This window comes from Phocoena sinus, chromosome 2 (genome assembly GCF_008692025.1).
Source record: "Phocoena sinus isolate mPhoSin1 chromosome 2, mPhoSin1.pri, whole genome shotgun sequence".
In the NCBI taxonomy this organism is placed as follows: domain Eukaryota; kingdom Metazoa; phylum Chordata; class Mammalia; order Artiodactyla; family Phocoenidae; genus Phocoena; species Phocoena sinus.
This window is the reverse complement of record NC_045764.1, coordinates 160,698,533-160,723,950: the sequence shown is the minus strand read 5'-3', so window position 1 is coordinate 160,723,950 and position 25,418 is coordinate 160,698,533. Positions and strand designations below refer to the sequence as shown.

Genomic DNA, 25,418 nt, shown 5'->3' with positions numbered 1-25,418 from the left:
TAGTTCTGATCTAATTTTTGTTATTTTCTTCTTTGTTTTTCTTTTTCTAGTTTCTTTATTTAAGATTTTTCTTTTTTTCTTAATGTAGATGTTTATTGCTATAAACATCCTTCTTAAAACTGACTTTGCAGTACCCCATATGTTTTGGTGTGTTGTGTTCCTATTTTCCTTTATTTCAAGATTTTTTTAATGTCCCTTTTTTTAATTCTTTGATCTATTGGTTGTTCAGGAGTGTGTTGTTTAATTTCCACATGTTTGTAAATTTTCCAGCATTCCTCCTGTTATTGATTTCTAGTTTCATACTACTGTGGTCAGAAAAAAAACTACTTGGTATGATTTTAATCTTTTTAAGTTTGATAAAATTTGTTCTTTGAACTATCATGATCTATCCTGGAGAATCCTCCATGAGTGCTTGAGAAGAATGTGTATTCTTTTGCTATTGGATGGAATGTTCTATTATGTCTGTTAGGTCCATTGGCTAAGGTATGCCTCCAGTTCAACATATGCTTGTTGATTTTCTGTATGGGTAATCTATCCATTGTTAAATTTAGGATATTGTAGTCCCCTACTACCATTGTATTGCTGTCTATTTCTCCCTTCAGATCTTTTTGTATTTGTGTAATACATTTAGGTGCTCTGATGTTGGGTGCATATATATTTATGATTATTATATATTTTTGATAAATTGATCTCTTTATCATCATAAAATGAACTTCTTTCTTTCTTGTTAACGCTTCAGCTTAAAGTTTATTTTGTCTGATATAAGTACAGCTACTCTTGGTCTCTTTTGGTTTCTACTTGCATGAACTATCTCTTTCTATCCATTCACTTTGAGTCTGTGTGTATCCTTAAAGCTGAAGTCAGTGTGTTTTAAGCAGCATATACTAGAGTCTTGGTTTTGTTTTTTTTTTTTTTTTTAATCCATCCTGCCACTCCGTGTCTTTTGATTTAAAAATTCAATCCATTCACATTTAGAGCACTTATTGATAGGTAAGGACTTACTAACACCATCTTACTGTTTTTTAGCTGTTTTTTGGAGTTCCTTTATCCCTTGCTTTCTCTCGTATTGCCTTCCTTTGAGAACTGATGACTTTCCATAGTGGTATGCTTTGATTTCCTTCTCTATCTTTTGTGAATATATTATAGCTTTTTGCTTTGTGGTTACCATGAGACTTACATAAAACTTCTTATAGATTTAACATTTCATTTTATTTTCATAACAACTTAATTTAATCACTTACAAAAAACTCTACCTTTTTCATGCTATAATTTGTGCATTCATTAACAAATTATTGTAGCTATAGGTTTTTTTTTTTTTTAATACTCTCATCCTTTAATCTTTACATTACATCAAGTGGTTAACAATCTACCATATTATAGTATTAGAATAATCTGAGTTTGACCATGTACTTACCTTTACCAGTGTGTCGTATATTTTCATATGTGTTTATGTTATGAATCACCATCTTTCATTTCAGTTTGAAGAAATCTTTTCAGCATTTCTTATAAAGTAGATTTAGTGGTGATAAATCCCCTCAGCTTATGTTTGCCTAAGAAAGTCTTTATCTCTCTTCATTTCTGAAGGACAGCTTTGCTGTGTAAAGTATTCTTGATTACCCGCCTTTTCCTTCTTTCAGCAGTTTGAATATATCACTCCCTCTCTCATGGCCTGTAATGCTTTTGCTGAGAAATCTGTTGATAGCCTTATGAGGGTTCCCTTATAAGTCCCAAGCTTTTTTTCTCTTGCTGCTTTTAAGATTTTCTCTCTGCCTTTAATTTTTGACAGTTTTATTATAATGTGCCTTGGAGAGGATCTGTTTAAGTTGATTTTGTTTACTGACCTATGAGCTTATGAACGTGGATATCCAAAACTTTCCCAAGATTTGGGAAAAGCTCAGCCATTTTTTTTAAAAATAAACTTTCTGCCTCTTCCTCCTCTTCTCTTTCTGGGAATTCAATAATTTGCAAATTGGTTAGTTTGATGGTACCCCATAGATCATATAGGTTTTCTTCATTGTATTTCAGTCTTTCTTCTACTTGGTCAAGACTACTGCTGAATCTCTCTATTGAATTCTTTGATCCTTTTTTATGTTTTCTATCTTTTTGCTGAGTTTTTTTTGTGCTTGTATTATTTTTCTGATATCATTAAATTATTTATCTGTGTTCTCTTCTAGCTCTCTGAGCTCCTTCAGAACAATTATTTTGAATTATTTGTCAGTTAATACCTGGATCTCTATTTCTTTGGGGCCAGGTACTGGAGGTTCACTGATTCCTTTGGTGGAGTCACTTTTCCCTGGTTCTTTGTGATCCCTGTATCTTTGCATTGGTGTTTGCATATTTCAAGAAGCATTCACCTCTTCCAGACTTTATGGACTGATTTGGTAAAGGAAGACATTCGCTTGTAGGAGAGGGACTGATGGAGCATGCTGTGACTCCAGGTCTAGTGGTGTATGGCACCAAGTGTGGGGTGTAGTGACACCAGATCCTGGGCAGCATGGTGGCTCTTTGGCTCAGGTCTTTGCTGTCCACAGCATTCACAACTGTATGGTCCTTGGCAATACTTGTAGGGGGTCCACAGTGTCTGCAAGGGCTTTTGGGCAAGGACTATTAGGGTCCTCAGCTGTGCCTTCAGGAATAGCTGCTAGGGACCAAGGCAGGCAGCAGTAGTGCCCAGAGTCTGTGGTGTACACACACTTGACTGGGGGCCAGCTGTGGGCACCTGTGTAATGGAAGGGGCCAGTTGCAGGCACATACATAATGGTGGGGACCAGGGCAGAAAGAAAGAGCTGGAGCAAACTGTGGGCACACAAGTGGCTACAGGAGCCCTGGTTGTCAGTCTATATTACTGTGTCTAGTAGGTATCAACTTTGGCATATGGCAGTTGAAGCCAGTGATAAGGGTTGGGCTGGGAGCCTTCAGGTGCTCAACTGGAGAAGCAGCTGCAGGTGAGCTGCAGGTGAGCTGCAGCTCACAGTGATGCAGGCCAATGAGAGTAGACGGGGCCTGATCCAAGCCTATAAGCAGCTATGGGGGCCCCAGCTATCAGGCCTGCTGTCCTGTGGCTGTGCACTCTCCCCCTAGGTGTGTATGCATAGTGGAGGCTGGTGACAGGAGTCAGGCCTGTGACATGCAAGTGCACAGCTGGAGGTGCTAGCCCAGAGCAGGTGCATGACAGTGGAGGTCAACCAGAGGGGTCTGGACTAGCACCTTGCTTTCATGCAGCCACAGAGGTCTGGGCTGGCTGCTGGTGCAGGGTTCCTGGGCTCAGATGGGGATGGTGAGGAGAAAGGAGTCGGGTGCCTGGCATTAGTGAACGTGAACACCTGTGGGGTAAAATGTGGTGAAACCTGCACAGGGTCTGCTGTAGCTGTGCTGGCCATTGGTTTCTTCTTCAGTGGTAAACTGCTGAGTTTGTCTGTCAAGCAGGTCACACTGAACTGAGATCGTTCCTGTTGTGTGGCATCTATTGGTGACCCCTGCTTTTCTTCCTTCTTCCTTGCTGTCTCTATTTGTCTCAGCTTTGATGGTCTGAGTGAGGTGAAATTAAATGAGACCTTTGTGCACTTCCCCCAAAAGGCTTGGTGAGATGATTGCTCACCCTGTTATTTCTTTCCCAGCAAGGGTGACTCTTTCTAGCTGCGGCAGGTGGCGGTGGGGGGGGCTTCCCTCCTGGAACTGAGCAACATCAGCTTGGAGGAGGGGATGATGCAGGCAAAATAAATCTGTCTTCCTTCTCTTTTTGTGCGGTTAGTCTCATGTTTTTTGTTTCACTGTGTTGCTGTAGTTTCTCAAGTAGACCCCAGAGCTATGCAAGAGCTGTTTTTAGTCATAGATAGCTGTCTAATTGTTCTTTTTTGGAGGACAGAGGCTGGATTCTCCTATGCTGCCATCTTGGTGATGTCAGCCCTCTAATACTTTTCATCTTCTTGCCCTGCTTTCTTTTTCTCTTTAACACTTTTAACATCTCAACTACTGTATATTGTACTACTTCCCCTTGTTTATTTTCTTTATCTCTCACTAGAATATAAACTCCACAGGGCAGGGATTTTGTTTGTTTCTTTGTTTTGCCTATTTTATTTATTGTTTTATTTCCAGAGCCTGAGAGAGTATGTAACATAATATAGCTCAGTCAATATTTCTTGAATGAATGAAAAACAAACAAAAAAAAACCAGTAACATGACCTAAATCTTGAAGGCTTATTGAGCCAATACAGCAATATTCTGCATTTCTTTTCTCAGAATAGGAATTAGGAGATATGGACAAGAGAGGAGTATAGAGGATAAGATGTGGGTGATTGTATTTGTCTGGAAAGGGGCAGTGAGTAAAGCAGGTTGACTTCTGCTCAGAGGTTATACATGTGTGTTTGCTTTATTATTATTGTTAACTTTGTTATAATAAACTATCACAACATTGTTAATCAACTATACTTCAATATAAAATTAAAAGTTTAAAAAAATAAAATCCAAAAAAAACCCCTTTGTTATAATAAAAAATATACCACAAAAAGCAAAGCATGACTCATTATTCTAATAGGCATTGAAAGATATCAGCTAAGCTGCTTCTGACTATATAGGGTAGCACAAAGCAAGGGCAGTGCATCTATTCTAATGGCAAATTATCACTTTAATGGTGTAAGTAAAGTGTGTTAAGTAGAAGTGATAGAGTGAGTTAAATTTAAATATAAGGCTTTAAGTAATCACTATCCATCCTAAAATATGGAGGTGGAGAATTTGGACATTCAGATATAAAAGCATTTGGTGAAGTAACTTGAAATCAAATTCATCTTCAATAGTGATGAACCACGAGGCTGTTTTGATTCCTATGCATCAGGCTTTCTTTTGGATCCCATTTACTGGGTTCCATTGGTTTTGGTCTAGACCAGTCATTGTCAATGTGGGCTGCCTGGTGGAAACACCTGAAAAGATTATTTAAAATAATGTTGAAGCCTGGATCCCACTGCCAGAGATTCTGATTTAAGTGGTCTGGGATGCAGTTTGAGAATCAGGATTTTTTTTTAATTCCCAGGTGATTTAGTTAAAGTTCAGAACCACTATCTATATATGTACTATTTTTAATTTATGAAATGTATAAATGTTTCAATCATGTGATATTTATTTATTTATTTACATTCATTCTTTTACTCTTTCATTCCACAAGTATTGATTGAGAACAAACTCAGTAAAGGGGTCGGGCACCATGATAGTGGCAGGGTATATGCTGGTAAATAGGCCTGGTGTGGACCCACCATATTCACCATTATAATTACTTATGGTAGATTCTCTTACACAAAATGACACCATCATCTACCTGTATGACAACTGAGACAGAATCATCCCTTTGAATGACTGGAAGTCACCTCCAGCCATTAAGACAGCTGCTTCTGAAGTGAAATCATGGGTGCCAGCATGTCATTAACAATGACAAGGAATCCCTCTCCCAGACTTTTCATGTGCCTTCTTTCTAAAAGCCAGTGACTTTTCTCATTTTCCCTCTCTCAATTCCTTCTCTCTTTCTCCTACCAGAAACTGTCATTTATTTACCAATTATTCTCTCACTGTTAAAGTGTTAAAGTTTGAAATGTTAGGGTTAAATAATACTTCAAGTATTTCTGTCCACGGACTAAGTTAAATTAGCTGATTGTGTAATAAACTACATGTGATTTTGGTTCTTACTATTCATTTTCTTTAAAAGAGAGGCAGGAAGATATCACCAAAGGCAAATCCCACTAATTATATATAAACACAATAATTTTGTGTTCATGATGAACGTTTAATGCTAGCACAGTATATCAATGCGTACTGCTACTAATAATACTAATTAACATTTATTGAGGCTTTTTTGTTTAATCAAACATTTTTCTAAGCACTTTACATGATTTAACTTATTTCATCTGCAATGGAAAAAAATGAGACTATGTGTACTATTTTAAGATAAAAGGAAAACTAAGCACAGAGAATTGATACACTGGTGTTGGGCTTCCTTGTGTTAAAGAAATGAACAGGGACATGACGTTCTTTAAAATTTAGATACATACTCAAAATGCCTCTGTATTTGCGCTACAAACTCTTCAAAGCCTCTCACTGCAGTTGACTATTCTTGCTTGTTTTATAAAAAATGGTCTTGTTTTCCAGTTAATTTTGTCATGAGTCAGGTAGTTCATGAGTTTCAATTCAGCAGAATTTTCAGAGGAGAATGCTTTTATAATGTTTTATATAAAAGTAAGGACGTCAAAATCTAATCCGCGGGCTTCCCTGGTGGCGCTTGTGGTTGAGAACCTGCCTGCCAATGCAGGGAACACGGGTTCGAGCCCCGGTCTGGGAAGATCCCACATGCCGCGGAGCAACTGGGCCCGTGAGCCACAACTACTGAGCCTGTGCGTCTGGAGCCTGTGCTCCGCAACAAGAGAGGCCGAGACAGTGAAAGGCCTGCGCACCGCGCACCGCGATGAAGAGTGGACCCCGCTCGCCGCAACTAGAGAAAGCCCTCGCACAGAAACGACGACCCAACACTGCCAAAAATAAATAAATAAATTTATAAAAAAAAAAAAAAAAAAAATCTAATCCGCAGTATCAGAGTTTTGCCAGAACGTTGTTCAGGCTGAAATGAAAAACAGGATCTCCCCGGGGGGTTCTCTTACATAATGAAATCATTGAGATATGAAGGGTCCCAGGAGGAGGACTTTCAAAGCTCTAGCCATTGGCAAGTAAGAAACCATTTGAGATTTGTTTTTAAAAGAAGATGGTGTAATATTCTTAGAGTTTGATATTAGGAAGGAAGCCAAAAACCTAAATTGTGGACCATCTGGAGAAGAAATATAATGAAGAAAGCCAACAAAAATATAATTACAACAACTGGCTTAGAAATAACAACTGCATTGATTAAGAACAGCCTAAGTAGGGATGTCAAGAATGCAATCTGAGTTAAATTTCCATTTCAGTTTGGCTGTGGGAGTAGGAGAAAATGCTCTTGTGGTGTGGAGACAACCCCATGAGCAAGAGATATGAGAAGAATTTGGTAAAAGATCAGATGTAAAAAACTCACACTAACATCTCTGTCTTTGTGTGTTTCAAAAGAAATAAAAAATTGAAGAGTGTCAACGATATGTGATAATCTGTAGTTTGTGCTACTTGGGAATACAAATACCAGACAAACACTATCTTTTCCTCCAGAAGCTTAAATCTGACCATGTACATAAAAGCACAAAGTCCATACAAATAGTTGAAGAATAAAATGATTAAAATAGACACAGATGTAGTCATTAAAAAACAATCCATAGTACATTAATCAGAACTTCTCTACTTCCTCTACCAAAACAGGAATTTATTGAATGGATCATTACAAGTAATAAATGTTTAATATATGCACAGATGCCTTCATTCCTTTGAAATATGTAGCAGCCATCATGTTAAGCATGGATACTGAAATAAACATCAAAAAAATATACTTTTCCTAATGTCATCATAGATTTGGGGAGAAATAAATTTTTCTTAATGATTAAGATGCAATGTGTAGGGAGGACCTTCAAGATGGCAGAGGAATAAGGCATGGAGATCACCTTCCTCCCCACAAATACAACAAAAATGCATCTACATGTGGAACAACTCCTACGAACACCTACTGAACATTGGCAGAAGACCTCAGACTTCTCAAAAGGCAAGAAACTCCCCAGATATCTGGGTAGGGCAACAGAACAAAGAACAAGCAGAGACAAAAGAATAGGGATGGGACCCGCCTCTCTGGAAGGGAGCTGTAAAGGACGAATGGTTTCCACACACTAGGAAGCCCCTTCACAGGCAGAGATGGAGGGGTGTGGGGGGAAGCTTCAGAGGCACAGAGGAGAGTGCAGCAACAGGAGTGCAGAGGGCAAAGCAGAGGGATTCCCACAGAAAGGATCGGTGCCGACCAACACTGACCAGCCCGAGAGGCTTGTCTGCTCAGCCACTGGGGCATGTGGGGGCTGGGAGCTGAGGCTCGGACTTTGGAGGTCAGACCCCAAAGAGAGGACTGGGGTTGGCTGCATGAACACAGCCTGAAGGGGGCTAGTGCACCACAGCTAGCTAGGAGGGAGTACAGGAGAAAGTCTGGAACTGCCTAAGAGTCAAGAGACCATTGCTTCAGGGTGCAAGAGGAGAGGGTATTCAGAGCACCGCCTAAATGAACTCCAGAGATGGGTGCGAGCCACGGCTTTCAGCACGGACACCAGAGACGGGCAGGAAACGCTAAGGCTGCTGCTGCAGCCACCAAGAAGCCTGTGTGCAAGCACAGGTCACTATCCACACCACCCCTCCCGGGACTGTGCAGCCCTCCACTGCCAGGGCCCCATGATCCAGGGACAATGTCCCCAGGAGAACACACAGCATGCCTCAGACTGTTGCAAAGTCATGTTGTCCTCTGCAGCTGCAGGATCTCCCCACATTCGTACCCCTCCCTCCCTGTGGCCTGAGTAAGCCAGAGCCCCCTATTCAGCTGCTACTTTAACCCTGTCCTGTCTGGGTGGGGAACAGATGCCCTCCAGCGACCTACATGCAGAGTTGGGACTAAATCCAAAGCTGAACCACAGGAGCTGTGTGAACAAAGAAGAGAAAGGGAAATTCCTCCCAGCAGGCTCAGGAGCAGCAGATTAAATCTCTGTAATCAACTTGATGTACGCTGCATCTGTGGAATACCTGAATAGACAACAAATCATCCCAAAATTGAGGTAGTGGACATTGGGAGCAACTGTAGACATGGGGTTTGCTTTCTGCATCTGATTTGTTTCTGGTTTTATGTTTATCTTAGTTTAGTATTTAGAGCTTATTATCATTGGTAGATTTGTTTATTGATTTGGTTGCTCTCTTCCTTTTCGTTTTTTTTTTTGTTTGTTTTCTATATATATATATATATTTTTTTCCTTTTTCTCTTTTTGGGAGTGTGTATGTGTATGCTTCTTTGTGTGACTTTGTCTATATAGCTCTGCTTTTACCATTTGTCCTAGGGTCTGTCTGTCAGTTATTTTTTGTTTGTTTGTTTGTTTTTAGTGCTTGTTATCATTGGTGGATTTGTTTTTCGCTTTGGCTGTTCTCTTCTTTCTTTCTTTCCTTTCTTTTGTTTTATTACTTCTTTATTTTTAATAATTAAAAAAAATATTTTAATAACCTTATTTTATTTTTCTTTCTTTCTTTCTTTCTTTCTTCCTTCCTTCTTTCTTTCTTTCTTTCCCTTTCTTTCTTTATTTCTTTCAATCTTTCTTTCTTTCTTTTCTATCTTTATTTCTGAGCTGTGTGGCTGAAAGGGTCTTGGTTCTCTGGCCGGGTGTCAGACCTGAGCATCTGAGGTGAGAGCGCCAAGTTCAGGACATTGGTCCACCAGAGACCTCCTGGTCCCACATATTATCAAACAGCGAAAGCTCTCTCAGAGATCTCCATCTCAATGCTAAGACCCAGCTCCACTCAATGACCAGCAAGCAACAGTGTTGGACACACTATGCCAAACAACTAACAAGACAGGAAGACAACTCCACCCATTAGCAGAGAGGTTGCCTAGAATCATAATAAGTTCAAAGACACCCCAAAACATACCAGGGGGTGCAGTCCTGCCCACCACAAAGACAAGATCCAGCCTCATCCACCAGAACACAGGCACCAATCCCCTCCACCAGGAAGCCTACACAACCCACTGAACTAAACTTACAAACTGGGGGCAGATGCCAAAAACAACAGAAACTATGAAACTGCAACCTGTGAAAAGGAGAGCTCAAACACAATAAATGAAGCAAAATGAGAAGACAGAGAAATACACAGCAGGTGAAGGAGCAAGGTAAAAACCCAAAGACCAAACAAATGAAGGGGAAATAGGCAGTCTACCTGAAAAAGAATTCAGAGTAATGATGTAAACAGGATCCAAAATCTTGGAAATAGAATGGAAAAAAAAATTAAAAGAAACATTTAACAAGGACCTAAAAGAACAAAAGAGCAAACAAACAATGATGAAGAACACAATAAATGAAATTAAAAATTCTCTAGAAGGAATCAATAGCAGAATAACTGAGGCAGAAGAATGGATAAGTGACCTGGAAGATAAAATAGTGGAAATAACTATCACAGATTATAGGGGTCCCAGAAGCAGAAGAGAAACAAAAGGGACTGAGAAAATATTTGAAGAGATTACAGTTGAAAACTTCCCTAGTATGGGAAAGGAAATAGTCAATCAACTCCAGGAAGAACAGAGAGTCCCATACAGGATAAATCCAAGGAGAAACATGCCAAGACACATATTAATCAAACTATCAAAAATTAAATACAAAGAAAAAATATCAAAAACAGCAAGGGAAAAGCAACAAATAACATAAAACGGAGTCCCCATATGGTTAACAGCTGAACTTTCAGCAGAAACTCTGAAAGCCAGAAGGGAGTGGCAGGATATATTTAAAGTGATGAAAGGGGAAAACATACAACCAAGGTTTCTCTAACCAGTAAAGATCTCATTCAGATTTGACAGAGAAATTAAAAACTTTACAGACGTGGAAAAACTAAGAGAATTCAACACCACCGAACCAGCTTTACAACAAATGTAAAAGGAACTTCTCTAGGCAGGAAACACAAGAGAAGGAAAACACCTACAAAAACAAACCCCCAAAAATTAAGAAAATGGTAATAGGAACATACATATTGATAACTACCTTAAAAGTATATGGATTAAATGCTCCAACCAAAAGACATAGACTGGCTGAATGGGTATGAAAACAAGACCCATATATATGCTGTCTACAGGAGACCCACTTCAGACTTAGGGACACAGAGAGACTGAAAGTGAGATGATGGAAAAAGATATTCCATGCAAATGGAAATCAAAATAAAGCTGGAGTAGCAATTCTCATATAAGACAAAATAGACTTTAAAATAAAGACTATTACAAGAGACAAAGAAGGACACTACATAATGATCAAGGGATCAATCCAAGAAGAAGATATAACAATTGTAAATATTTATGCACCTAACATAGGAGCACCTCAATACATAAGGCAAATGCTAGGGGAAATCGACAGTAACACAATCATAGTAGGGGACTTTAACACCCCACTTTCACCAATGGACAGATCATCCAAAATGAAAATAAGGAAACACAAGCTTTAAATGATACAATAAACAATTGATATTTGTAGGGCATTCCATCCAAAAACAACACAATACACTTTCTTCTCAAGTACCTATGGAGCATTCCCCAGGATAGACCATACCTAGGGTCACAAATCAAGCCTTGGGAAATTTAAGAAATTTGAAATCATATCAAGTATCTTTTCCGACCACAATGCTGTGAGACTAGATATCAACTACAGGAAAAAAAAATCTGTAAAAATTACAAACACATGGAGGCTGAACAATACATTACTAAATAAGGAAGAGATCACTGAAGAAATCAAAGACAAAATAAAAAAAATTCCTAGAAACAAATGACAATGAAAACATGATGACCCCTAACCTATGGGATGCAGCAAAAGCAGTTCTAAGAGGGAGGCTTATAACAATACAATCCTACCTCAAGAAACAAGAAACATCTCAAATAAACAACCTAACCTTAAACCTAAAGCAATTAGAGAAAGAAGAACAATAAAACCCCAAAGTTAGCAGAAGGAAAGAAATCAAAAAGATCAGATCAGAAATACATGAAAAATAAATGAAGGAAATAATAGCAAATATCAAGAAAAGTAAAAGCTAGTTCTTTGAGAAGACAAATAAAATTGATAAACCATTAGCCAGAGTCATCAAAAAAAAAAAAAAAAAGGAGGAGACTCAAATCAATAGAATTAGAAATGAGAAAGGAGAAGTAACAACTGACACCACAGAAATACAAAGGATCATGAGAGATTACTACATGCAACTATATGCCAATAAAATGGACAACCTGGAAGAAAGGGACAAATTCTTAGAAAAGCATAACCTTCCATGACTGAATCAGGAAGAAATAGAAAATATAAACAGACCAATCATAAGAACTGAAATTGAAACTGTGATTAAAAATCTTCCAACAAACAAAATCCCAGGTGGCTTCACAGGTGAATTCTATCAAACATTTAGAGAAGAGCTAACACCTATCCTTCACAAACTCTTCCAAAATATAGCAGAGGGAGGAATACTCCCAAACTCATTGTACAAGGCCACCATCACCCTGATAACAAAACCAGAAAAAGATGTCATAAAAAAAGAAAAGTACAGACTAGTATCACTGATGAACATTTGTGCAAAAATCCTCAGCAAAATACTAGCAAACAGAATCCAACAACACATTAAAAGGATCATACACCATGATCAAGTGGGGTTTATCCCAGGTATGCAAGAATTCTTCAATATATGCAAATCAACCAATGTGATCAACCGAATTAACAAATTGAAGGAGAAAAAACATATGATCATCTCAGTAGATGCAGAAAAAGTGCACCCCATTTATGGCTTGCTGGCTTGCTGTGGCCTTCCCAGTTGTAAAATGCTGTGCTCCTTGGATGCCTTTCTTATCTCAGACTAGCCCTACTGTGTGACCTCTTTTGACTTTCTGTGCACTGCCAGGAAAGGTAACCAAGAGGACAACTTAGTTCTTCATGCTTGGAACAACCAAACCAAGATAATTCTGAAACCTAAGAGACTGATTAATTCCCCTAAGTCCAGGAGCCTCAGCTGGGATGAGAGAGACGACCACTTTTATATATTACAGTGTGAGGGCTGAGCCCCTTCTCAGGTCTCCCCTGATGACCTAAGGCATAAAGGATTTGTTCCATCAAATTCAACACCCATTTATGATAAAACCCTCCAGAAAGTAGGCATAGAAGGAACTTACCTCAACATAATAAACACCATATATGACAAACCCACTGCCAACATCATTCTCAATGGTGAAAAACTAAAACCATTTCCACTAAGATCAGGAACAAGAAAAGGTTGCCCACTCTCACCACTATTATTCAACATAGTTTTGGAAGTTTTAGCCACAGAAATCAGAGTAGAAAAAGAAATAAAAGGAATCCAAATCAGAAAAGAAGAAGTAAAACTGTCACTGTTGGCAGATGACATGATACTATACATAGAAAATCCTAAAGAAGCTACCAGAAAACTAGTAGAGCTAATCAATGAATTTAGTAAAGCAGCAGGATACAAAATTAATATACAGAAATCTCTTCCATTCCTACACACTAATGATGAAAAATCTGAAAGAGAAATTAAGGAAACACTCGCATTTACCATTGCAACAAAAAGAATAAAATACCTAGGAACAAATCTACCTAAGGAGACAAAAGACCTGCATGCAGAAAACTATAAGACACTTATGAAAGAAATTAAAGATAATACAAACAGATGGAGAGTTATACCATGTTCTTCAATTGGAAGACTCAACATTGTGAAAATAACTATACTACCCAAAGCAATCTACAGATTCAATGTAATTCCTATCCAACTGTCAATGGCATTTTTCACAGAACTAGAACAAAAAGTGGCAAAATTTATATGGAAACACAAAAGACCCTGAATAGCTAAAGCAATCTTGAGATAGAAAAACAGAGCTGGAGGAATCAGGCTCCCAAACTTCAGACTATACTACAAAGCTACAGTAATCAAGACAGTATGGTACTAGCATGAAAAAAGACGTATAGATCAATGGAACACAATAGAAAGCCCAGAGGTAAAACCAAGCACGCATGGTCACCTTATCTTTGATAAAGGAGGCAAGAATATACAATCGTGAAAAATAACCTCTTCAATAAGTGATGCTGGGAAAACTGGACAGCTACATGTAAAAGAATAAAATTAGCACACTTCCTAACACCGTACACAAAAGTAATCTCAAAATGGATTAAAAACCTAAATGTAAGAGCAAACACTATAAAACTCTTAGAGGAAAACCTAGGCAGAACACTCTATGACATAAATCACAGCAAGATCCTTTTTGACCCACCTCATAGAGAAAGGGAAATAAAAACAAAAATAAACAAATGGGACCTAATGAAGCTTAAAAGCTTTTGCACAGCAATGGAAACCATAAACAAGATGAAAAGACAACCCTCAGAATGGGAGAAAATACGCAACAAAGCACGTGACAAAGGGTTAATCTCTAAAATATACAAGCAGCTCATGCAGCTCAATATCAAAAAAACAAACAACCCAATCAAAAAATGGGCAGAAGGTCTAAATAGACATTTCTCCAAAGAAGATATACAGATTGCCAACAAGCACATGAAAGGATGCTCAACATCACTAATCATTAGAGAAATGCAAGTAAAAACTACAATGAGGTAACACCTCACCCTGGTCAGAATGGCCATCATCAAAAAATCTACAAGGAGTAAATGATGGAGAGGGTGTGGAGAAAAAGGAAGCCTCTTGCACTGTTGGTGGGAATATAAATTGATACAGCCACTTTTGAGAACAGTTTGGAGATTCCTTAAAATCTAAAAATAGAACTACCATCAAACCCAGCAATCCCACTACTGGGCATATACCCTGAGAAAACCATAATTCAAAAAGAGTCATGTACCACAATGTTCACTGCAGCACTATTTACAATAGCCAGGACATGGAAGCAACCTAAGTGTCCATCAACAGATGAATGGATAAAGAAGATGTGACACATATACACAATGGAATATTACTCAGCCATAAAAGGAAATAAAATTGAGTTATTTGTAGTTAGGTGGATGGACCTAGAGTCTGTCATACAGAGTGAAGTAAGTCAGAAAGAGAAATACAAATACTGTATGCTAACACATATATATATGTTATCTAAAAAAAGAAAAAAATGATTCTGAAGAACCTAGGGGCAGGCCAGGAATAAAGACACAGACCTAGAGAATGGACTTGAGAACAGGGAGATGAGGAAGGGTAAGCTGGGAGGAAGGGAGTGAGTGGCATGGACATATATACACTACCGAATGTAAAATAGATAGCTAGTGGGAAGCAGCCACATAGCACAGGGAGATCAGCTTGGTGCTTTGTGTCCACCTAGAGGGGTGGATTAGGGAGGGTAGGAGGGAGACTCCAGAGGAAGGAGATACGCGGATATATGTATATGTATAGCTGATTCACTTTGTTATACAGCAGAAACTAACACACAATTGTAAAGCAATTATACTCCAATAAAGATGTCAATAAAAAGAGAGGCTGTGAGAAAGGAAATGAGAAAATGAGCAGAAGTGTAAATGTACTTCAATGAGAGACTGAAGCAATGACTTTTGTTCCTACCTACCATTTCCAAATGCTTTGTGACAGTTGATTATCCACAGGATATCTGCTGATGTCTTTAAATAAGCAACTTTTCACTTGAGTCTTTTTGAATGTGTTTAGTTTCTTGCAACTGAAAACACCAAGACACGATGCTTATGTTCAGCCTTGACGACTCAACTTATATGTAATGAAAAAAAAAGTGCAAACTTTGAGTCATGAAGAACGGGAGCAATGACTGATTGATAGAAATACACCCTTAATATAAAATACATATATGTGTATGCAAACACACACATACAAATATATATGGACACACACAGATATAAATTTACTTAATTCTGAAATTTTTGGCTATGTGAGGCAGTCCTGAGAATATCCTCCACCCCTATGTGGGCCAGATTCTTAATTAATGATAGGATAATTACTACTACTTCTATTACTGTTACTGCTACTTATATTACTGCCAATAAAATTAGTCCCTTTTATCTCACAACACTGCAATATTTTAATGCTTTCTCATCTAGCTCCCTACTCATCTGATTCTCTTGGAAAGCCAGTAACATCAATTGAGAAGACATTTTTATTCCCTTTAGACTGGTGAGCAGACTGAGCCTCACAAAGTCAAATATTCTGACTCAAGAGTGTCTATGTCCTTTACACTGCATCACAGATACATCAGTACAGTTTTCAGATGAAGTTATTTCTAAATTGAAAAATAATGAATCCATTTTGAAAATCCACTGTCTTTGGTTCAAAGAGGCTCAGAGAAGAGGATACATATCGTAATTGGCAAAATCCATTCATCCCTGGAAGTCTCAAAACCCAGATCCTAGTGCTGTGAGGAAGAATGTTTAAGCATAACAAACCTACTACATACCAGCTATGTGCTCATCACCGTGTTAGGCACTGGAGGTAATAAAAGTGAAGATAAGCCTGCCTTCAATGGGTTTTTTTATGAATGAGCAACAACTGAAAACCATATTTAAGCCATAATGATTTGCAGGACTGTGGATAAGAGAGAAATTGAGATGGGTTCAAAGAGGCAACAAAGGATATAACAAAGATATATGATAAAATACAGCATGAAATATACCATGTTAGATAGAGATTATTTTATTGTGTAAATATCAGGAATTTTAAATTAATCTGGTTAATAATATTTTAGAAATATGAATCCAATTATTGAGTAGAATATATCTGGGAAAGAAATAATATCAAAAGCAACATCAGTTAGAAGATAATTCTCAGGAATAACTGAAACAAACAAGTTAAATCTCTAGTAAGACTTTAGAACTCATGATATTCAGTTCCATCATTTTATAGATAGAAATAATAGCCAATATCACATAGTATGGCAGAATGGAGAGCTGAGTTCTTGAAGAGTACATCACCCATTTCCCTCATTTTAGAAATGTAGAAACTGAGGTCCCAACTGTAGAATTATTTATACAATGTGGCAGAGTTTCCAATCATTTTGGGACCAAGACACAGTTACAGCAACTCTCCTGTTTAATCTTCCTTTTAAAATCCATGTTGATCTGCATGCATCAGTGGTTTACAACAAAATTCTAAATATACAAGTTCTAAATATACAAAAGGTATATTTAGAATTTAGTTATTGTATTATGCAAAAGTCAAATAGCATTATTATGCCTTTCTCTGATCTGCCCACTGAATGATTCCACTTATCCAATTGTTATTATAATAGAGATTCTGTTACAGAAAAATATTGTGTAGTAAACAAATATTTTCTTTAAAAAAAAGATGCAATGTGTGAAGAAAGGAAATAAAAATATAGCTTTGGTGTCAAGGTGAAAGGGGATTATAGGAGGGCCTCTAAGAGTAGATTTATGTAAGCTGAAGGATAGCCAAGTATTTCTTAGGAGGAGAAGGGGGACGGGATGGGTGAAAGGCACCTGAAAAGAATCTCAGTGCCCCGTCTAAAAGAAAGGCTGGCACACTGGGAAAGCATCAAATTCTTGGTATGCGTGGAGTCAAGAGAGGGTAGCAGATGATTCAAGAGAAATAAGCAGAGGTCAGATCTTTAGGGCCACACATGCAAAGCCAAAAAAAAAAAAAGTTTTACTCTGAGATTAGTGGGGAGTCAATCATTGATTCTCTGTAGGGAAGTGACTTAAACTGATCTGCTTTTGTATAACAAGCTACATCTCAAAACTTGATTGTACAGAAAATTAGCCAGATCTGGTCATTCAGATTTGGAATCCAGAGCAAAGGAATTGTAACACACTGTGGACAATTCACAAGGATCTGATTGCTTTACCCTTTAATGATCTTTGGAATACAGGATCTCAAACGGTCACTCCAAACTATTCCTAATTTTTTACCTGTTGGGAAAGGTTGGGAGTTTTATTATCTATCCTTTCTGAACATGCACTCTTGCTTCCCCTTCAGCTATAAGATGTGGCTACGGCCTACCTCCTGAGCACCATCTTGTACTTGCTGGAATCTATTCCCTATCCTTTTCTGTGTTCCAGAACATCAACTGGCCTCCACTGGCCTCCCCCATATGTTCCGTCTCACCACCAGGACTTTGCACATGCTGTCCCTATGCCTAGCATGTACTTTCCTCCTGTCCTCCACTAGTTTACTATGAATTTTTTTTAGAATTCCTTTAAAGAGGAATTCCCTGACCTTGGAAACATCTACTCAAAACTTGAAGAAACTCCCCTCCATAACATCTATGTCATTTTCAGTTTTTGTTTTGCAAGATGATTGACTTGTTACTTCCAGAATGTATAGTGCAGTAGAAACTTCACCAGCCAGGGGGGCCTAAGTTCTTAACTGCAACTCCCTTCAGAGACTGAATACATTGTCTGTGCAACAAGTCCAGTGAGTGAAGGGCCACTTTCCCCCATGAGACCTGTCAGGTAAAGCCTTTAGAATTGCCTGTGATCAGTACTGAAGTATCACACATAGGTTTTTGGCTCGCTAGTTGTTTGTGTTTTAACATAAAGAACTTTTCAAAAGTATATGTATTATAACCTATGTTTTTTTCCTTTAGGGTATTTGCTTTTTGTGTAGCATTCAAAATTTTATTAAAGAGGCTATAACTACATACTTATTTTCTCTTAGTAGTTTTACAATATTGTTGCTTATTTTAAAGTTATAATCATTTTGGAATTATGATCAATTCTGTATACAGGGAATTCCCCGGTGGTCCAGTGGTTAAGACTCTGCCTTTTCTCTGCGGAGAGCCCGGGTTCGATGCTTGGTCAGGGAGCTAAGATCCCACAAGCTGTGTGGCACAGCCAAGAAAAAAAAAAAAAAAAAAAGCAAAAAAAATTTACTATACAGCGTAAAGCATGGATAAACATATTTTTCTTTCAGAAGTGTATTACTAATAGTTTTACAATGTGTTAACCTTAGAAGCAGCTGGGTGAAGGGTTCATAGTACCTCTGTATATTTCTTTATAACTACCTAATGAAACTATAATTATCTAAAAATAAAAAAAAAATTAAAGGGAGTGTTAGCCAACTGCTGCAACTGAAAGTTACTTTAGTGTTTCAAATACCTAACTAAATGAGTACATTTTTCCCCAGATAAGTCATTCATTGAGAATCTTATTTTTTTTCTTGCTCTGACTTTTGGTAGGCTAATTATTGGTCTGCTGGTTTCCAGCATCTTCTCTAAAACACAAATCAGATGTTATTGATCTTCTTCACACTGGAAACTTAACATGCCTCCATTTGAAATAGGACATACCTTTGACCAGCTTCATCTATGTCAACACCCTCCTTCACTTAGATCATTTATCTTCACCTTCTCCAGTAATTCTAGACATACCGAGGATGGTTTATAACATGCACAATTATTTAGGCCTCCTTCTCACCCTGGAATTCATTATCACATGCTGATCAGAAATTCTAAACCATGGTAATACTTATCTTTGATCATGAACTATAAAATTATTATGACAATTACTTAATAGTTCATTTTCAAATTTGTAATGTGGAAGGAATATGGGTTCAGAGTTACAAAGCCTTGGGACTACTTATTAGCTTTTCCACTTAGACCTCTATGAAACTGTCTTCTTTTCCCTAAATGGGGATTAGTCCACCTACTTCATTGGGTAGCCATGGAAATAAAAACAGCTGTAGATATGTACTGTGTCTAGTACAGCAGATGATAAGTATGATTCCCTCAACCCTCAACTCCTGAAGCTTCCTCTTAGTAAATTCTGGTAGACAAGCTCATTCAAACTGTGAAGGAAAAGAAATACCATGGATTCTTGATGATGTAAATTTTGAGAACCAAAATCAACTTGCAGCTAATTTTATAGACAATACAAGAAAGGCAGCATCAGGACTCTTTGCACCCAACCAAAGGCTGTATCACTATGTTTACCATATAGTCAGACTGCATGTGAATTCCCTACGTTGAGCGGAGTTTTAAAATGCAGGTCATGGAAATTAGAGCCATGAGGTATCTTAACCACCAGTGTTCTCATATTGGCCTCGCCAATGTTTTTGATGGAATGGAGAGCGACTGTGTTTGATTTCCATCAGCGTGAAAATAAAAACTTTGACATTCTTGGCAAAGGAACCTGTATGGGTCTCCTAGATGACTAAGAGTGATGAAAAGTTAGAGGGAGTTGGATTCCCACTAATGATAAGGATAATTGGATTGGGGGCACAGGTCTGTGCTCTGTCTGGGGCACAAACTCTCCAGTGACATGAGCGCTCTCAACTCAGAGCAGGCATTTTATAATATACACGGTGTTTGCTCAGGCTTTCTCCCTCCTCCATGACATGAACTCGGGCTTCAGAATCCAGAGTAGTCCCTAAATCATATGAGGTCCCTGACAACTAGAGATGTCTGTAAGCAAATCCTGTTACAACTCAGAAGGGACACTTCTATTATGATGCAGCAAGGGCCTCTACAAGAATGTGTTTGCTAAAATAATAATTTTGCTAAAAATTAGCAACTTTGCTTAAAACATTTAGTCTATTTGTAACATCGAGGTAACTGGCAATAAAAGAAACATGTCTTTATGAACCAAAGTTGGCAAAATTTGTAGTTTTTGCCTCTATCTACTTTTACATATCTACAAAATATATTCATGAACATATTTGTTGGCAAATAATGCCTAGAGGCAATTTTTGTTTTCCTAAAGGCTAAAATGGAATGGGGAATAAAGTTTGCAATGTATGTTATTAGAATTCTTGATCTATCTAATTGAAATTCTAAAATTTTCTTCATTTTTTTTCATTTGGGTAAAGTGATTTTAGTATTAAGTGATAGTTAAGATTCTTCTAAAATTTTAAAATTAAAAAAATGAATGTTTTAGTCATTGCAGTGATACAGAGGAGATTTTAATAAGCTTGAGGGAAGCAAGTAAGCTATCGCCTAGAAAGCCTACATGAAAAGGGCATTCATTACCATAATCAGTTCATCTCAGGCCAGAATCTGGCCCTCAAACTTACAGGTTATGAATTTTATTTGCTCAGCATACCAAGAATGGATTCATTAATAAAGACTGATCTACAAGGCTGAAAACAAATATTATTGTATAATGAGAAACATGATTGTCTCAAAGCCTGGAAGAAGCACATGAGCTGATCAGTGTATCCAGTCCTCATAAATACAGAAAGAAAATCTTACTTAGATCACTTCTTGTTGAGCATGAAGTCAGATCTAGAGTTGCCAACTGGCCTGGCTAGAAGGGCTTAATTGAAATTTATCTGCTAGAAACATAATGTTGCCCATTAGACCCACTGAGTACAATACCTTCCCTCTTACCACTACTGTGCTGGAACCTGCCAAGCAATGCTTCTTTGATTCCCTTGTCTGTGCTTCCATGGCTGTCCAACTCCATTTTTGATGAACACATTCTTTTTTTAGATAACTTAATACATTTGACTGAGTTACACATAAGTCTTAAAGAGCTGAAAACTACACCACCTTTTTAATTTTTTTTTAATATAAACATTGTATTGTCTCAAAATTTAACTTTCAAAGAACATATTGTCCTTTTAAAAATATTTTTAAAGAAGCCTTAGTAGTATCTTTAAAAGCAAACACAGTTAAGAAAACAAACAAAATAAAAACATTTTTCCACTATTATAACTGATGATCAGTGCTAAGATTAGCAGGTTCCTCAAGAATACCTTGGAGGTATTGCAGGTTCAGTTCTAGACCATACAGTAAATTGAATATTAAAGTCAATTCACATAATTTTTTTTGGTTTCTCAGTGCATATAAAACTTATGTGCACATGATACTCTAGTCTAGTAAGTGTACAATAGCATTATGCCTAAACAATGTACATACCTTAATTAAAAAATGGTTTATTGCAAAAAAAAAATACAAACCACTATCAGGTCTTAAGGGAGTCATAAGTTTTTGCTGGTGGAGAGTCTTGCCTCAGTGTTGATGGCTGATGGCTGACCAGGGTGGTGGTTGCTGAATGTTGCATGGCTGTGGCAACTTCTTAAAATAAGACAACAATGAAATTTGCTGCATTGGTTGACTCTTCCTTTCACGGACAATTTCTCTTTAGCGTGCAATGTTGTTTGATAGCATTTTACCCACAGTAGAACTTCTTTTAAAATTGGAGTCAATCTTCTCAAACCCTGCCATTGCCTTATCAACTAAGACTATGTAATACTCTAAATCCTTTGTTGTCATTTCAACAATCTTCATAGCATCTTCTCCAGGAGTAGATACAATTTCAAAAAAATCGTTTTTTCTCTGTTCATTCATACGAAGCAACTCATCTATTCAAGTTTTGTCATGAGATGGCAGTAATTCAGTCACATCTTCAGACTCCATTTATAAGTTTAGTTCTTTTTCAATTTTCATCACATCTGCAGCTATTTCCTCCATGGAAGTCTTCCTCTCAAAGTCATCAATGACTTCCTCTCAAAGTCATCAATGACAGGAATCAGCCTCTTCCAAGCTCCTGTTAATGTTGATATTTTGACTTTCTCCTATGAAGCATGAATGTACTTAATGACATCTAGAATTGGAATCCTTTCAGAAACATTTTCAATTTACTTTGCCTAGATCCATTGGAGGTATCACATCTGTGGCAGCTATCACCTTATGAAATTTATGTCTTAAATAATAAGACTTGAAGGTAATCATTCCTTGATCCATGGGTTGCAGAATGGGTGTTGTGGTAGTAGGCATGAAAACAACATTCATCTCGTTGTACATCTCCATCAGAGTTCTTGAGTGATTAGGTGCATTGTCAATGAGCAGTAATATTTGGAAAGGAATCTTTTTTTCTGAGCAGTAGTTCTGAACAGTGGGCTTAAAATATTCAGTAAACTTAAGCTGTAAACAGATGTGTTATCATATAGGCTTTGTTGTTCCATTTATAGAGTAATTTTAGCATAATTCTTAAGGGCCCTAGGATTTTCAAAATGGTAAATGAGCATTGACTTCAGCTTAAAGTCACCAGCTTCATTAGCCCCTAACAAGAGAGTCTGCCTGTTCTTTGAAGCTCTGAAGCCAGGCATTGACTTCTCCTCTCTAACTATGGAGGTCCTAGATGGCATCTTCTTCCAATAGGAGGCAGTTTCATTTACATTGACAAGTTGTTGTTTAGTGTAGCCACCTTCATTGACTATCTTAGCTGGATCTTCTGGATAACTTGCTGCAGCTTCTCCCTCAGCATATGCTGCTTCATCTTGCATTTACCTTATGGAGACAGCTTCTCTCCTTAAACCTCATGAACCTAACTCTTCTAGATTTCAAACTTTTCTTCTGCAGCTTCTCACCTCTCTCAACCTTCACAAAATTAACAGAATTAGGCACTTGCTCTGGATTAGGTTTTGGCTTAAGGAAATGTTGTTGCTACTTTGATCAATCCAGACTATTAAAACTTTCTCCAGATCAGCAATAGGACTGTTTCACTTTCTTATCAATCATGTGTTCACTGGAGGGGCACTTTTAATTTCCTTCAAGAACTTTTCCTTTGCATTCACAACTTTACTGTTTAGCACAAGAGGCCTAGCTTTCTGCTTATATCAGCTTTTAACATGCCTTCCTCACTAAGCTTAATAATTTCTAGCTTTTGATTTATAGTAAGGGATATGCTACTCTTACTTTCACTTGAACTACTGGAAGCCACTCTAGGGTTATCAACTGGCCCAATTTCAATATTGTTGTGTCTCAGGGAATAGGGAGGCCTGAGGACAGGGAGACAGATGGGGAATGGCCAGTCCGTGGAGCAGTCAGAACACACGTAAACATTTATTTGTCATCTTAAATGTTCACAGTTTGTGGCATCCCAAAATATTCAAAGATCAGTAATCACACACCACCATAGCCAATATAATAATAATTTAAAAGTTTGAAATATTGCAAGAATTACCAAGATGTGACACAGAGACACAAAATGAGCAAATGCTGTTGGAAAAAATGGTGCCAATATACTTGCTCAAAGCAGAATTGCCATAAACCTTTAATTTTTAAAAAATGAAATATCTGTGAAGCACAACATTTGCTGTATTTCAAATATTTGTGCAATAAAACAAGGTATGCCTGTAATTATGAATTGCTGCTCTTAAGGTCTTTACCACTGACATTTAAAATGCTGATGGATCTTTTCTTCCTCTTTATTTTGCTGAGGCCCATCCTGAGGGCTCTACCCTGATGTATTTTTATAAATTATCCTATGAGATATGTCCACATTGGTCAGTCTGGAGGTCCTGATATATAAAAATTTAAATACATTATTTTCTTAGTATAAACTTTCTCTAAATTATTTCTTAAGTCTTCCAACATTTGAATTTAAAATTATGAGATTTACTTTTTTTAATTAAAAAAAAACAGATGTCAAGGAATATAGTCAACCTAATTTACAATAAAAGTCTGCAACAAATTTTGAGGATGGTTCCCTGATTTAAATTTATTTCTCCATCTTGTAGAAAATATTGTATGTTAATTTTTTATCTTTTCCTTATTTTTTCCTAAGGAATGGTTTTAATATGAATTTAGATTACTAAAATCTGAGCTGATTTTAATTTTCCACTGTTCCTTAATTACCTTTATACCCTATGAAAAATCAATTTTGATAAATTGATTTTATCAAATCATAATTCATAATTATGAATTAAATAATAATTCATATGTGGCACAGAAAGAAACTGTCCAAAGATTTTGATCCCCCTTCTATAGTTTAGAATTGTTGATAGGAAGTAGCTACCTATCCAGGGACTGGGTTTCCCAGTAATCCATCAAAGTGTGTCATGTGATTAATTCTTGATAGTAGAGTTTGGATGGAAATAATGTATACCATCTCTACACCTCTCCCCTACTTTCTACTTATGTGCCTAGTAGTTGAATATCCTAAAGGATGCTGGAGTGACAATATGGAAGGAATCTAGTACCTTCTATCACCACATCAAAGATTGATTGCTGAATACCATTATGGAGCTCTTTTGTAAGTGAAAAATCACCTTATTTTGCTTAGCTATACAGCAAGTAATCACCGAACATCATAGAATCTTAAAATCTAGAAAGTTAATGTTAAAAATAAATGTAGAAGTCATTTAATCTACCCCCACACAAGCATGATTCAAGATATTACTCAATTAGGGGACCTATCTGGGTTTGGAGAAAAGAGAATGTAACTAAGAAATATATTTTTCCAAAGCTGACATACCAACTCTGGTAAATTCACTGACCTTTTCTCCACTTAGCCAGCTGATTTCATAGACTCTCATACACTTGGATCTGAACTAGAGAAAGAAATATGGACTAAAGAGAGTGAAAGGAAAGGCTACTTTTCTTCTGATTGAGTAGGGGCATAGACTAATGAATGAAGAAGAGTTTTATTTCTAAGCTCCTCAATCACCCGCATGGCCTAAAATGATTTAGGGTAACATGTTTAATTGAGGTAAAATAAATCAAGAGTGTAAGATCAAAGGAGAACAACCAGTACTAAGTGTACAAAAACATACTAAAATGGAAAAATAAAAGTTGAGGGATGGCTGAGAAGAAGGTAAAGGAAATGGGCCAAATAATGTAAATAAATGGGAGCAGAGATCAAATTCTAGACCCAAATGCCTTAGTTCTATTCAATTTGTATTGGTTTTCTGTCCAATCAAGCTAATGCACTTGAATATTCATTGTTTTAAATGTGTTTTTGGATTGTATACAACATCCGTTGTGAAAACTCTGAAAGTATATCTAAATAGTAAAAACTTTTTTTTTTTGCCAGACCCTTTACATATCCTTAATTGTTAAAAATACACCAGAA

General features: G+C 37.2%; 1 pseudogene; it reads right to left on the bottom strand.

The window, feature by feature from the left end:
* Positions 1 to 21,524: 21,524 nt before the first annotated feature.
* Positions 21,525 to 25,019, bottom strand: LOC116748651 (annotated as a pseudogene).
* Between the last annotated feature and the right edge of the window lie 399 nt (positions 25,020 to 25,418).